This window comes from Carya illinoinensis, chromosome 1 (assembly GCF_018687715.1).
Source record: "Carya illinoinensis cultivar Pawnee chromosome 1, C.illinoinensisPawnee_v1, whole genome shotgun sequence".
NCBI classification, from domain to species: Eukaryota; Viridiplantae; Streptophyta; class Magnoliopsida; order Fagales; family Juglandaceae; genus Carya; species Carya illinoinensis.
In genome coordinates, this window is record NC_056752.1 from 25,908,700 (window position 1) to 25,919,923 (window position 11,224).

An 11,224-nucleotide genomic window follows, 5' to 3' on the forward strand; every position below is an offset into this window, starting at 1 on the left:
AATTTTTAAAAAATACACCAATATACTAAAAATCATTTCCTTAATCATTAAATTAAAAAAAAAAAAAAAAAGACTAGCAATCAACTGGAGCAGTATGTATTAGGCGTCAAACTAGATTTTTTCTTTGAGAAAATCTGATAAGAGTTATGTTTCCAAATAACCCTTAGGCCTTGTTTGGCCACAATGAGATGAAATACTCTAGTACGATCAAACAATCTCAAGCATCCAAACGCACTTATAAATATTTTCCATCTCATCTCACCTTTCTCTTAACATTTCTCAACATCATTCATTGAGGGAACCCTTTGCTGACTATACAAAATACTTTGTCACAAGTCTAAAATTCTTGAATTTAATTAGTGTGGAGAATATAATTTGGGATTTCTGAATTTAATAATAATTAAAATGATGTATTTTATATTGAAAATTAATATTTTTAGAAATTATTTAATTATTTAAATTTTGGAAAAATAAAAAATATAATTTTCCATTTTAATATGTTTATGGATTTTTTATTTAATAATTGATTTTAGTTAATGAGAAATATATTCATATATATTACTCAATCATTAAAATTATTTTTCAATAATTAATAGGATCTACCATTTTCTCAAATCTTCGTAAAAAAATTAAAACTATCTTATTCTAAAAAAATAATAATAATAAATAAATAATAAAACCTCACGTGTGTAGTGAACTCTTACTACCATGAGTAATGCCAGTGGGCACCCAGTCTTTTGTTGGGTAATGCTAGTTGAAAACTTTTTGTTTTTATTGTTTTTTATTTTCTTTTAAACATTTATTTAACATCTTTAATCATTTAAAAAATAAAAAAAATTACCATTTCATTAATAATTTTTTTAATTATTAAATAAAAATAAAAATAAAATAAAAATTTAATTAGGTTGGTATTTATAATGAGTTGAGGTGAGATGAATTAAAATAAAAGTTAAAAATTAAATAAAATATTATTTTTTAATATTGTTATTATCTTAAAATTTTAAAAAAGTTGAATTATTTCTATATATTATGTAAAAACTTATAAATTTATTATAATAAAATAAAATAAAATAAAATAGATTGAAAATATTCCCTAATTTAGCATTTTCTTATTACTATTAGAGAAATACCAAAATAGTATTATAAATGTGTGTCTCGAATTTTTTTTTAATTTAATAATTAAGGAAAATTTTTTAAATAATATTATGATTTTTTAATTTTTTTTAATATTTATAATGATTAAAAAAATATATAAAAAATAAAATACATATTTTGATACATTTTATATTTTCGGTCACCGTAGCCCTCTTACTATTACCCCTGTTGCCGTCAGAACACGCCAACTGCATCATCACCGGCCTATCTTTCGCATCAATTCAGCTCTCCGTTCATTTATTAGTACCACTACTACGACTCCAGCATTCTTTCGTTTCAGCTCAGCCTTATTTCTTTTCGGTGTCAGCCTTTCTGCTTCCTGTCTGTGTCAAACCACTGACCGTACTGGTTCACAGAAGTCAGAACAATGAAATAAGAAATACACAGCTCCATCTCCGCATGCAAAGAGAAAAGTCATACCAGCACCGTTCATTTACTACTCTTAATAATATAATATTTTTTTAATATTTGAATCCATCAAATTATAAAAAAGTCAAATTAAAATTTAAAAAATATATTACTTTAATATAAAGTTATAAACAAATTATTATGCGGTTGGTAATCTATCATTTTTCATGCAGAAAGCCCAACCATCACATTCACACTCCAAGCCTCCCTCACCGATCGCCCAACCGACCATCCGATTCTGCTGACTCTTACCGCCGACGTTCATCAATCTCCTGACGTATGCCCCGACTCTCCTTATGTGTAGATGTAACTGCCGTTGAGGTCCTCCAACCAGTACTTCTCCGCCCCACGGGTGCAATAGCGAGCTCAGCGAAGGTTTTTCCTCTCTCTCTCTCTCTCTCTCTACTGACTTATGGCATACGTTTTGGATTGCATGTTCTGAAAGTATGTTCTGCGCAAGTTTTTTTCTGAATATTTGTTGGGTACTAATGTTTTTATTAGATTATATTTACGAGATTATTAATTATAGTATGTTGTAATCCAATTTTATGTGTCTTTTGGTGTTTAATATGATGCCCTGTGCTTGCTTTCGTTGTATGTTTAGCTGTGTAAAGTGCTTTGATTTCTTTTATGAGCTTGACAACCAATAAAAAACATATACCGAAATGTGAGTAGAAGGTGGTTTACATGGATATTCATCCACTCTTACATTTTTTTAATTATATGATTTATTAGGCAATGAAATTGTTGTTGCTAAGAGCCAAAGAGCCTGCAGAGAAAAAGCAAGAGAGACAAAATGCTATTAGTTCCACTTTGGAATGGGCTGTTTTGGGAAAACAAAGACAAAAAAAAAAGGTAATATTTTATTACCATGACCTCTGCCTTTTCCTTTCTTCTTATAGTTTTCTTATATTTACGTTTTCAATTTCACGAATCATTTTTAGTTAGTTTATGTAATGCATCCATATTTACTTCCATGCACATATTTTAATAAGAATTTATCTAGCTTTCTTTATTAGACAGAGAATAAGAGCTCATTTGAATAATGAGATGAGATGAGTTGAGATGATTTGTGAATAGTAGCGAGATTGTTGAGTTGAGATGAGATATTTTTTGAAAATTTTGTATGTATGGATTAGGAAGTAAGATGAGAGAAGAATATTGGGTGTTTGTGACCAATTCATTTTTGTCCCTACAGAAATTGACGCCAAAACTTGGTTTTTGCATCCAACTTATACTGGTCACAAGTTTTTGTTGCTAAAGGAGATTTTTAGGAAAACGAACAGTTGTGAATATTTTGCGACGATATATATTTTTTTCGACTATTACTTTCGACGCAGTAGGATTATAGGGTTTTTGCGTTTAGGTCATTTCTGACCATACAAATATTGACGCTAATACATATTTTTTGCATCCAACTTAAAGTTGTCACAACTTTCCATCACAAAAGTTAAATCTAAGAAGACGAGAAGTATTTGGTGTATGGCAGCCATGAAGAAGCATTGGCGTCAGGGACTAGCTTGGTCGACCCACTAGTTTGGGTTAAACTGTGGAGGAGAAGAGGAAGAGAAGGTTTCAAGGTACGAATGAATGTTCAAAGAAAATGTTAGGTGTAATGGCGGAAAGAATGACAAAAACGTTTATATAACATGTATATAGCTAACATTGGATTTTCTTGGCAGAAAATCTCTAGCCAAAATAAAGAGAATAGTAAGAGGCTCAACATTAATCACACAGCAGGACGTAAATCATTTGTAAGGATCCTAGAAGAGAATGAATAGGCTTACATTTAATTGAAATAATAAGAATATGGTGGCTATATTTATTCAGCATAAGTATCTTTTGACATAGTTATTTCTTATACCCATTAATGAGCTGCCATCAATTCCTATATTTGAAAATTAGCTAATAGAGTTTTGATAGGGATCAACCACTGTAGCGGTGTGCAATTTTGCACACCCTACGTGGCAATCGTTTTTTTTTTTTTAAATTAATCTATTTATTTTTAATTTTTAATTCTGCGAAATGCACCGTTTTTGGTGCTGATTTCATATTTCCCAATTCAAATTCAAGTCCCCCCCCCCCCACGTCGAACCTCCTCTGCCCACCGCCACCAGCAACACTGAAGTGCCGCCAAGCCCGTCTGCACAGTGCCGCCCCTCCCTGTGTCTCCCAGCTCTCCTCCCTCCCCGTTGCCTGCCAATCTCCTTTGGTTCCTCTCCCTCCCCCCCCCCCCCCCAACAACTGGGGGCCCCCGCGTCGCCCATCCTCTCCCCCACCCCCACCACCTGCACCTATGTCGTCCATCCTCTCCCAGTATTTTGGTCATCGTCCCAGGTGTGTGTTTCTCTCTCCCTGATTTTCTTTGCTTCATTTCTGTTTTGGGCATTTGAGGTTGATTTTGGGACATGTCGCACGGTTGCTAACTTTCTCTCTCTCCCCTGCTTTAGAATCGACATCAACGATCCAAATCTACATCTTGGTAGCCAGGTGACTGGTTTCTTGCCCTAGAGTCCCTCCCTATCTTGCATTTCAACCCAAAATGCTTGGGCTTTAGTTTGGAGTGCTGTTGTTGATATTGGGTTGTGGTTTGTAGTTCGTGCATACCTATATTTGTGTTTTTGGGTGTCTTCTGTCGCATGGTTGCTAACATCTACAATTTTGGGTTGTGTTTTGTTCAGCATCTAGGCTGGATGAATACACAAGTCTAACTTCCAAGTTTGTTATTTTCAAATCTAATCCAATATTGCTCTGTCTAAGCAACTTGATCCATGATTGCTCTGTCAAATCTAATCCATGATTTATCATTGCATTCTGGTTGAATATATGACCATGAATTTGTAGATCACATCTTACTCCCCATTTTCTTATTTGGATTGGGAGGTGCCATGGTGGTTTTAGAATTAAAAGAAGGGGGATGTGTTTATTTGCTAGTTTTTTCTCCCGTTCCCCTTCTCTACTGGTAATTTGTCCCAATTTAATTCTCTCACGCATAAGTCTAGTGTATTCTAATTCTTAGTACTCCGAAAGAAACCATCTTTTACTTTGACATAGTCAGTTTTCTTTTTCCATTGTTTGCTATAAGTTTCTAATAATACTGGCCGTCTTGTCATAGATGACTTTGTAGATAGTTGTTATATTATTGAATGCTTCATTTATATATGTACCAAAGGGGGAGAGCCTGGTTATAGCAATTTTTTTTATTCCTGTGAGAAACTCTATGGAAAGATGTTTCTTGAGTCCTATATCCGCCTAGGCAATTTCATAATTTATTATAAGCAAAACTCTGAGCTGCACTGCTTTATGCTGATAAATGTTAGAATTACAGTAGCATGTCAATACATATTTTCTGACGTGTCTGAACATCATGAACACACCAATACGGACTAGTTTGAACTTTTGTGCTTCATAAAAGTTAGGGTTAACCAAAGAAGAGATAGATTTAGATAGTGGGGGAATACTCAGGTCTCAACAAAAAGTTCCACCATATATGTTTCTGAGAGTTGTGCTCGATCTGTATAGAAGAAGCCTAACTCAAATTAGGGTTATGAATGGAAGCCACATTAGAATCTTAAATTCCCATTCTTTGATCATGCTTCAATGGAATAAAGGAGCATATTCTCAAGCAAATGAAAATTTGTACCCCTGCTTTGTGGACCTATTATACGGTATGAAGGGGCTAAAAGCTAGTTTTTGCAAATGTTAAGGGTTTTTATTTTTATTTTTTTTGGCTTTAAGAATCCTGTAATTTAAACTTTTATTTCTTTGTTAGGCTTCTTTTGTGCACTCAATAATGATAAACCTGCCTTACCTCCTACTTGGTCTTTTATGAAAAAAAGAGGTTCTTTTTTCGCTGTTTTATGGTAACAATATATCAAAGTGGTCTTCCAAGCAATGGCATGGCTTACTTTAAATTTTATTTTTTATATGGTGTTTGGCTTCTTCTCTTTTTCCCGGACTCTACTGCTCACTAGGTTCCAATTATTTGTAAGTAACATGCTTTTATTGTGGGAATGGAACTTCTTACGTATTTTACTGTATGTTTGGAACATGATGTCCGGTTACTTTCAATTGATCGTGGTGAGTTTTGATAGGGATCAGCCACTGTAGCGGCGTGCAATTTTGTACACCCTACGTGGCAATCGTTTTATTTTATTTTATTTTTATATAATTCTTTGAAACGCACCGATTTTTGGTCAGAAGTTTTCATATTATTCCCATTTGAATTGAATGAGATTTAGAAAACAAATCATCAACGTAAAGAAAGAGCAGAGACTTAATTAACATTGTGGAATTACAATGATTCCAATTAGTGCACTGTCACTCACATTAGCCAGATTAATCAGCTACTCAGTCACATTTAGAACTAAACAAGACACAAAGGTGAAAGAAATGAGAAGGAAAGGCTGATTACTTAGACAAATTAGACACAACCCTAGGACAAGTTAAGAGCTTGCAGCTACTTAATTCCCACCTTCAATCTAATTTATCTGACAGTGCAAGCAACTGCATGAGCCCAAGACTAAAGAAACTCATCAATAAACAGTCACAAGTATAGTTGGATTCAAACTGTGTATTTCAAATTTGATCAGAACAATGAAAAAAGGAATATCTAGGCAAGACCATTATCATTACCTTGTTTACAATATTCTCATGAAAAAATTGAAGTGAATTTATTTATACAACCTTAGCAACTAATGTTAATGTTGGTGAATGCAGGAATGATAAAGTGTCCCCTTATGCTTAAATGCTTTTTATTTTTTTAAAGTTTTAATATATATATATTTTTATTAATGGTTATCAATTATGAGACTTTAATGTTCTTTTTTATTCTTTTGCTAGAAGACAAGACTCTTGCGATCTCACAAGCGTCTAGATGACTACAGTCAAAGGATTCTCAACCTCAATGATAGAGCCGGTATTCGAATGAACAAGAATTATTTCTCTTGTCATTGATGCGAGGGGTTTTGAGAATCTAGATTTTCAAGAGAGAAATTGTCAGCATTTTATTAACAAGGCTAGAAATTTAAGATTTGGTAAAGGAGGTGGCGATGCCCTTTATGAGTATTTCCAAAGAATGAGAAACCATAATGATGACTTTGTTTCTGCCATGGATGTCGATGATGAGGGAAGGTTACGAAATGTGTTTTGGGCTAATGCACGGAGTCGAGCAGCCTATGAGTATTTCGGAGACGTAACTTTTGATACAACATACCTAACAAACCGGTATGGGATGTCTTTCGCTCCATTTGTTGGAATTAACTATCATGAGCAATCCATACTGCTAAGGGCAAGGTTGTTGTCCCGCGAGGACACGCATTCCTTCGTTTGGTTGTTCCGCACGTGGTTGGATTGCATGAATGGTCAAGCGCCCAAAGCCATCATAACCGACCAAGACCGAGCAATGAAGAACGCAATTTCGATTGTATTTCCCAAAACCCGCCATAAATATTGTCAATGGCATATAATGCGCAAACTTCCAGAGAAGTTAGGATCTCACTCCCATTTCAGCACAGGGTTGAAGATCTCCATTTAGGCTGTATTGTATGATTCACAGACATGCACGGAATTTGAGGAGAGGTGGGGTCAACTTCTTGATAAGTATGATCTCAGAGGTAATAATTGGCTCAAGTCCTTATACGAGGAAATGACTTACTGGGTTCCGGTTTAGATGTATTTTGGGCTGGTATGAGCACGACACAATGGTCAGAAAGCATGAATGTTTTCTTCGATGGGTATGTCCATTCCGGTGCGACCTTGAAGGAATTCGTGGACTAATTTGATAATGCTCTAAGAAAAAAGGTGGAGGTAGAGACAACGGTTGATTTCAACTCCAATGGGGCGACGCGAGGGGACATGGGGGATGAGGGTGAGGGAGAGCGACGGTTGGGGGTGGCACAACGCGGGGGTTGGGGGTGAAATTTGAAATGGTGTGAAATGAAACAAAGAGAGGGAACGGGAACGTGGAACAAGCTGCAGGGACAAAAAGGGAAATTCACATTATCCACGTAAGGTGTGCTCCGGCTTCAACTAAATAGTGGCTGACGAGAAGACTTATTGTAGCTAATATGTGAGTTCTTATTTCAGAAAGTTCTTTGTTTTCAATGGCCTGTTTAAGAGTTAGTAGTTTCATTGTTCCTGGTTTTTATTTGTGCAAGCATCAGTAGAGACAGACTAATGTGCAGCATTTAACATTTCCTGTTTAGAATGACAGTTTCTAGTTTCGGCCATATGGAAGTGAATAAGAAAATTTATTCAGAACAGCATATATGTGGGGATGAGAGTGACAGAGAGAAGCAATAACTGCCACCTGTTGTGTAGGCACCTTGTGACTAACCATTAAGAAGTGCAATCATTCGCTTATGTACTATGAAGTCTGGTGCCTCTACCTAGTTTAGTTAAATTAGTTATAATGTTTATATGTTCATTATTCATATCTACCTAACGGCTTTCCACATACATACAGTGGTCTGAACGAGCAAACTTGGTAGACTTCTACAAGGATGTTCGCTGGTCTAAGAAGAAGGATAAATTTGTGATGGTGGCCACAAAAAACCTTTATGTGAGTCTTAGGCATTTTTTCTATGCTGGTTGATAAATGTACTGTTATTTTTCAATACTCTCCTCTATAAATAGCGAAAATGAAGTGATGGCTTCACTCCTTAGCTGGTTTTCTATGTTTGTGCAGAAGGCGATGGTTGGTAAAATGGATAATTTAGAAGCTGTGGAATGTACTAAGGAGGCAGCAGCGTGTGTCTTTAGGGAGGTACTTGGTCATAGACCATGATATGCCAGAGGCCTAGGCAAGATGGTTATACCGGAGTCTAGAAAATAACATGAGCATGAGCGAGACAAAGAATACACTTCTTTAGTGGAAAGACATGGGAAAGATGCTGACTATAATAAGAGCCAGCTAGAGGATTTGAGGGGAGATATGGCAATACTTTTGGAGAGGCAACTTCAAACTGACTGACAAGTTGTCGAAGAGTTTGCTGTTCGAAAGGCAGTCCCACGGAGAGTCTCAATTTGAAACTCAGAGAGATTGCCTATGATGGATGATTCTCGCACGTGTATTTTGTTTTTTGTGTTTTTTGGTAGGAATTCTGGTGGCAGGGTTATGTTAATGGGTGTGGGATGTTACAATGTGGTTTTTTGTGGGAGGTAACTAGCATTGGTGGGATGCACAACTTTTCATATAGCTTGGAGAGTGCCTATTTTTTTGTATGTGTTATATGGAGTGTACCCAAGATGTCCACTGCAGAATGATAGGGGCAAGTACCTGAACATAAATTCAGGTGTGTTGGTAACATGCCTCCCATAGGTGACAGTTGACTATTTTCTGCACATTGATGTATTGGCATGCTTAATAACTGGATTGTCTTATGACAGGTAAGAGTTTCCAGAGCCTGTTTCCACACTGTGAGCATTGTTGGATACCTGCACAGACATGGTTCCCTATTAAAACATTTGGTAGATGCAGCCAAGCTGAGGAGAGAAGGTGATTGCACAGAATTGGTAATGTGAACTAGCATGACTGTCTATTACATAATATAACTATTTGGTTGTCGAAGTGACTATATATTAGACCTTGGGGAATTTATGTTCATTATTTACACTTATAGAAGGCACAAACTGCTTAGACATCCAAGAAACCTGGCGCATCAGAATGAGTGTCATTGTTATGTTTGGGGGGGGGGGGGGGGGGGGGGGGGGGGTGGGGGTGGGCGTCCCCCCAAATGATACTAGGAAAAAGCAGTTGGGAAATAGCCCAAATTTGTTTGTGTTTATTTTATAGAAACTGTTCCAACTGCGCCACTTTCATTGAACTGTCGTGTAATCACCTAAATATGTTGGGTGTAAAAAACATTGATGACATGGACTAATTCACGGCTTGTAATGATGAGTTTGAGTGATAAGGATTACTAATGGCGCTGCCTCCTTCTCTGGGTGGGGAATCGAGTTTGTATTTCCCAAAATGGCAGTGTGTGAGACCAGACAATCATAGCCACTCCCTTTGCATTAACTGTAGAACCTGTGGCGGACCTATTAAGGCCCTTGGCCCCCCTAAAGTTTGAAAAAAAATTTAATATATATTAATATTTTATGATTTAATAAGATAATATTAATTCTATTTTGTGTTGGCCCCCTTTCTAAAAAATTAATTTGGCCCTCTTTTATAAAATTATTTGGATTTTATAGATTATTTACTTATATTTTTTTATTATTTCAATTATATATTATCCTTAACACATGATATATTTTTTTAATACATAGGTTGTATTAAACATATTTGAATTTTATTTTAGATCTTACTATCTAATAGTTTTATACCACAAAAAAAAAATAAAAAAAAAATTGTGGAGAAATAGAATAAAAAACATCTTTTTATACTTTTAGCTTCACTTTGGCCCTCCCAAAACAAATTTCTGGTTCTGCCACAACAGTAGAACTCCAGTTATTCATACAAGTATAGGTCCACTTGTTAGTGAAATTTAGCAATGTTTGTTATTGTGTTTCTTGGTTGTTTTATATATACTCAAATGCATGGAGCTTTATATCACTTGCAAAAATGGCAGTGCCTCTTATTTGATGTGTACCAGAGGCAGTAGTGGATGACGTACGTGGCTGGATATCAACACTCCTTGATGGTGGGCTACAAAGCAGCTACTGGAATTGTTGGGCTGAGATGCTGAAGTTGAGATTTATGGTAGTAGACAGAGTTGCTGCCAATATGGTCGAAGTAATGTTTAAAGATATGGTTAAAGATAATTTCCGACGGCAAGCTGTACAATTACGACGCAAGTATTCCGCTGGAAAAAGACATTGCAATATGCACTGTATCATGAAGTGAAGATGTGAATATTTGCAGCGTTTTTACCAAATTAGCAATAAAAAAAATATCAAATGTGTTACTAGTCTCTAGTCATAATTTCGGCATTTGGAACAATGTCCGAACAACCTTTTTGCGGCGGAATTCATACCAATAGTCATAAGGAAAAATAGATAAACGACAATTTTAGTAGTTAACACAGCAAACAGGAGATGAGATGGAAATTGTTTCCATTTGTTAAGAATCACGAGAAAAATCACTACTAATGTGTCTTATATGAGTAGTATCATATAATTCATAAGCATCAGGATGTTGTTTTGTTCGTAAAACGTGGATCTTTTAATAACTACTGTACTGCAGCATGCCTTTTTCCATATTTTTTTGTTCTTATGTTTGACATATTAAGATTAAGGTAGAGATTTCACTTTATACTTTTTTAGGAGTTATTAAGACTTCATTGTTATACTTTTGCTCCAGTTGTTTACCTAGTGCCGTTCTTGTGGATTGCTAAATATGGTGTTCTGGATATTGGTGATAATTTTTAAGGTAGTGTTGATTAATTTCTTAGGGGCAGAACATGTATTTTAGCACTCTTTAATTTTTGGTATTTAGGTCTTCATGCGCTGCTTGCAATTGAATCAACAGCATTGGTGTGTTCATGTAGACAAAGTGTTGCCTGACTCACTGGGGGTTGATCTAATTGCTAAATGTGATGAATAATTTTTCCTTTTTTAAAATATATTGAAAAGGGGAACCAGATACCCACGTATATTGCAAATAACTAGAAGGATTTTGGCTACACTTGATGCTGAAGTAATCTGATATGATTTA

The 11,224-nt window shown here is 35.5% G+C and overlaps 1 long non-coding RNA gene across 5 annotated transcripts; it reads left to right on the forward strand.

The window, feature by feature from the left end:
- Positions 1–1,712: 1,712 nt before the first annotated feature.
- LOC122313976 lies at positions 1,713–10,828 on the forward strand. 5 transcript variants are annotated; one of them, XR_006243567.1, is made up of 7 exons: positions 1,713–1,938; positions 2,299–2,418; positions 6,406–7,633; positions 8,030–8,125; positions 8,252–8,858; positions 8,953–9,078; positions 10,140–10,828. It is a non-coding gene; the product is annotated as an uncharacterized LOC122313976 (long non-coding RNA). The 5 variants fall into 5 exon arrangements; XR_006243566.1 differs by having other exon boundaries at positions 8,030–8,858; XR_006243571.1 differs by having other exon boundaries at positions 8,030–8,858; positions 10,164–10,828.
- The last annotated feature ends 396 nt before the right edge of the window (positions 10,829–11,224 follow it).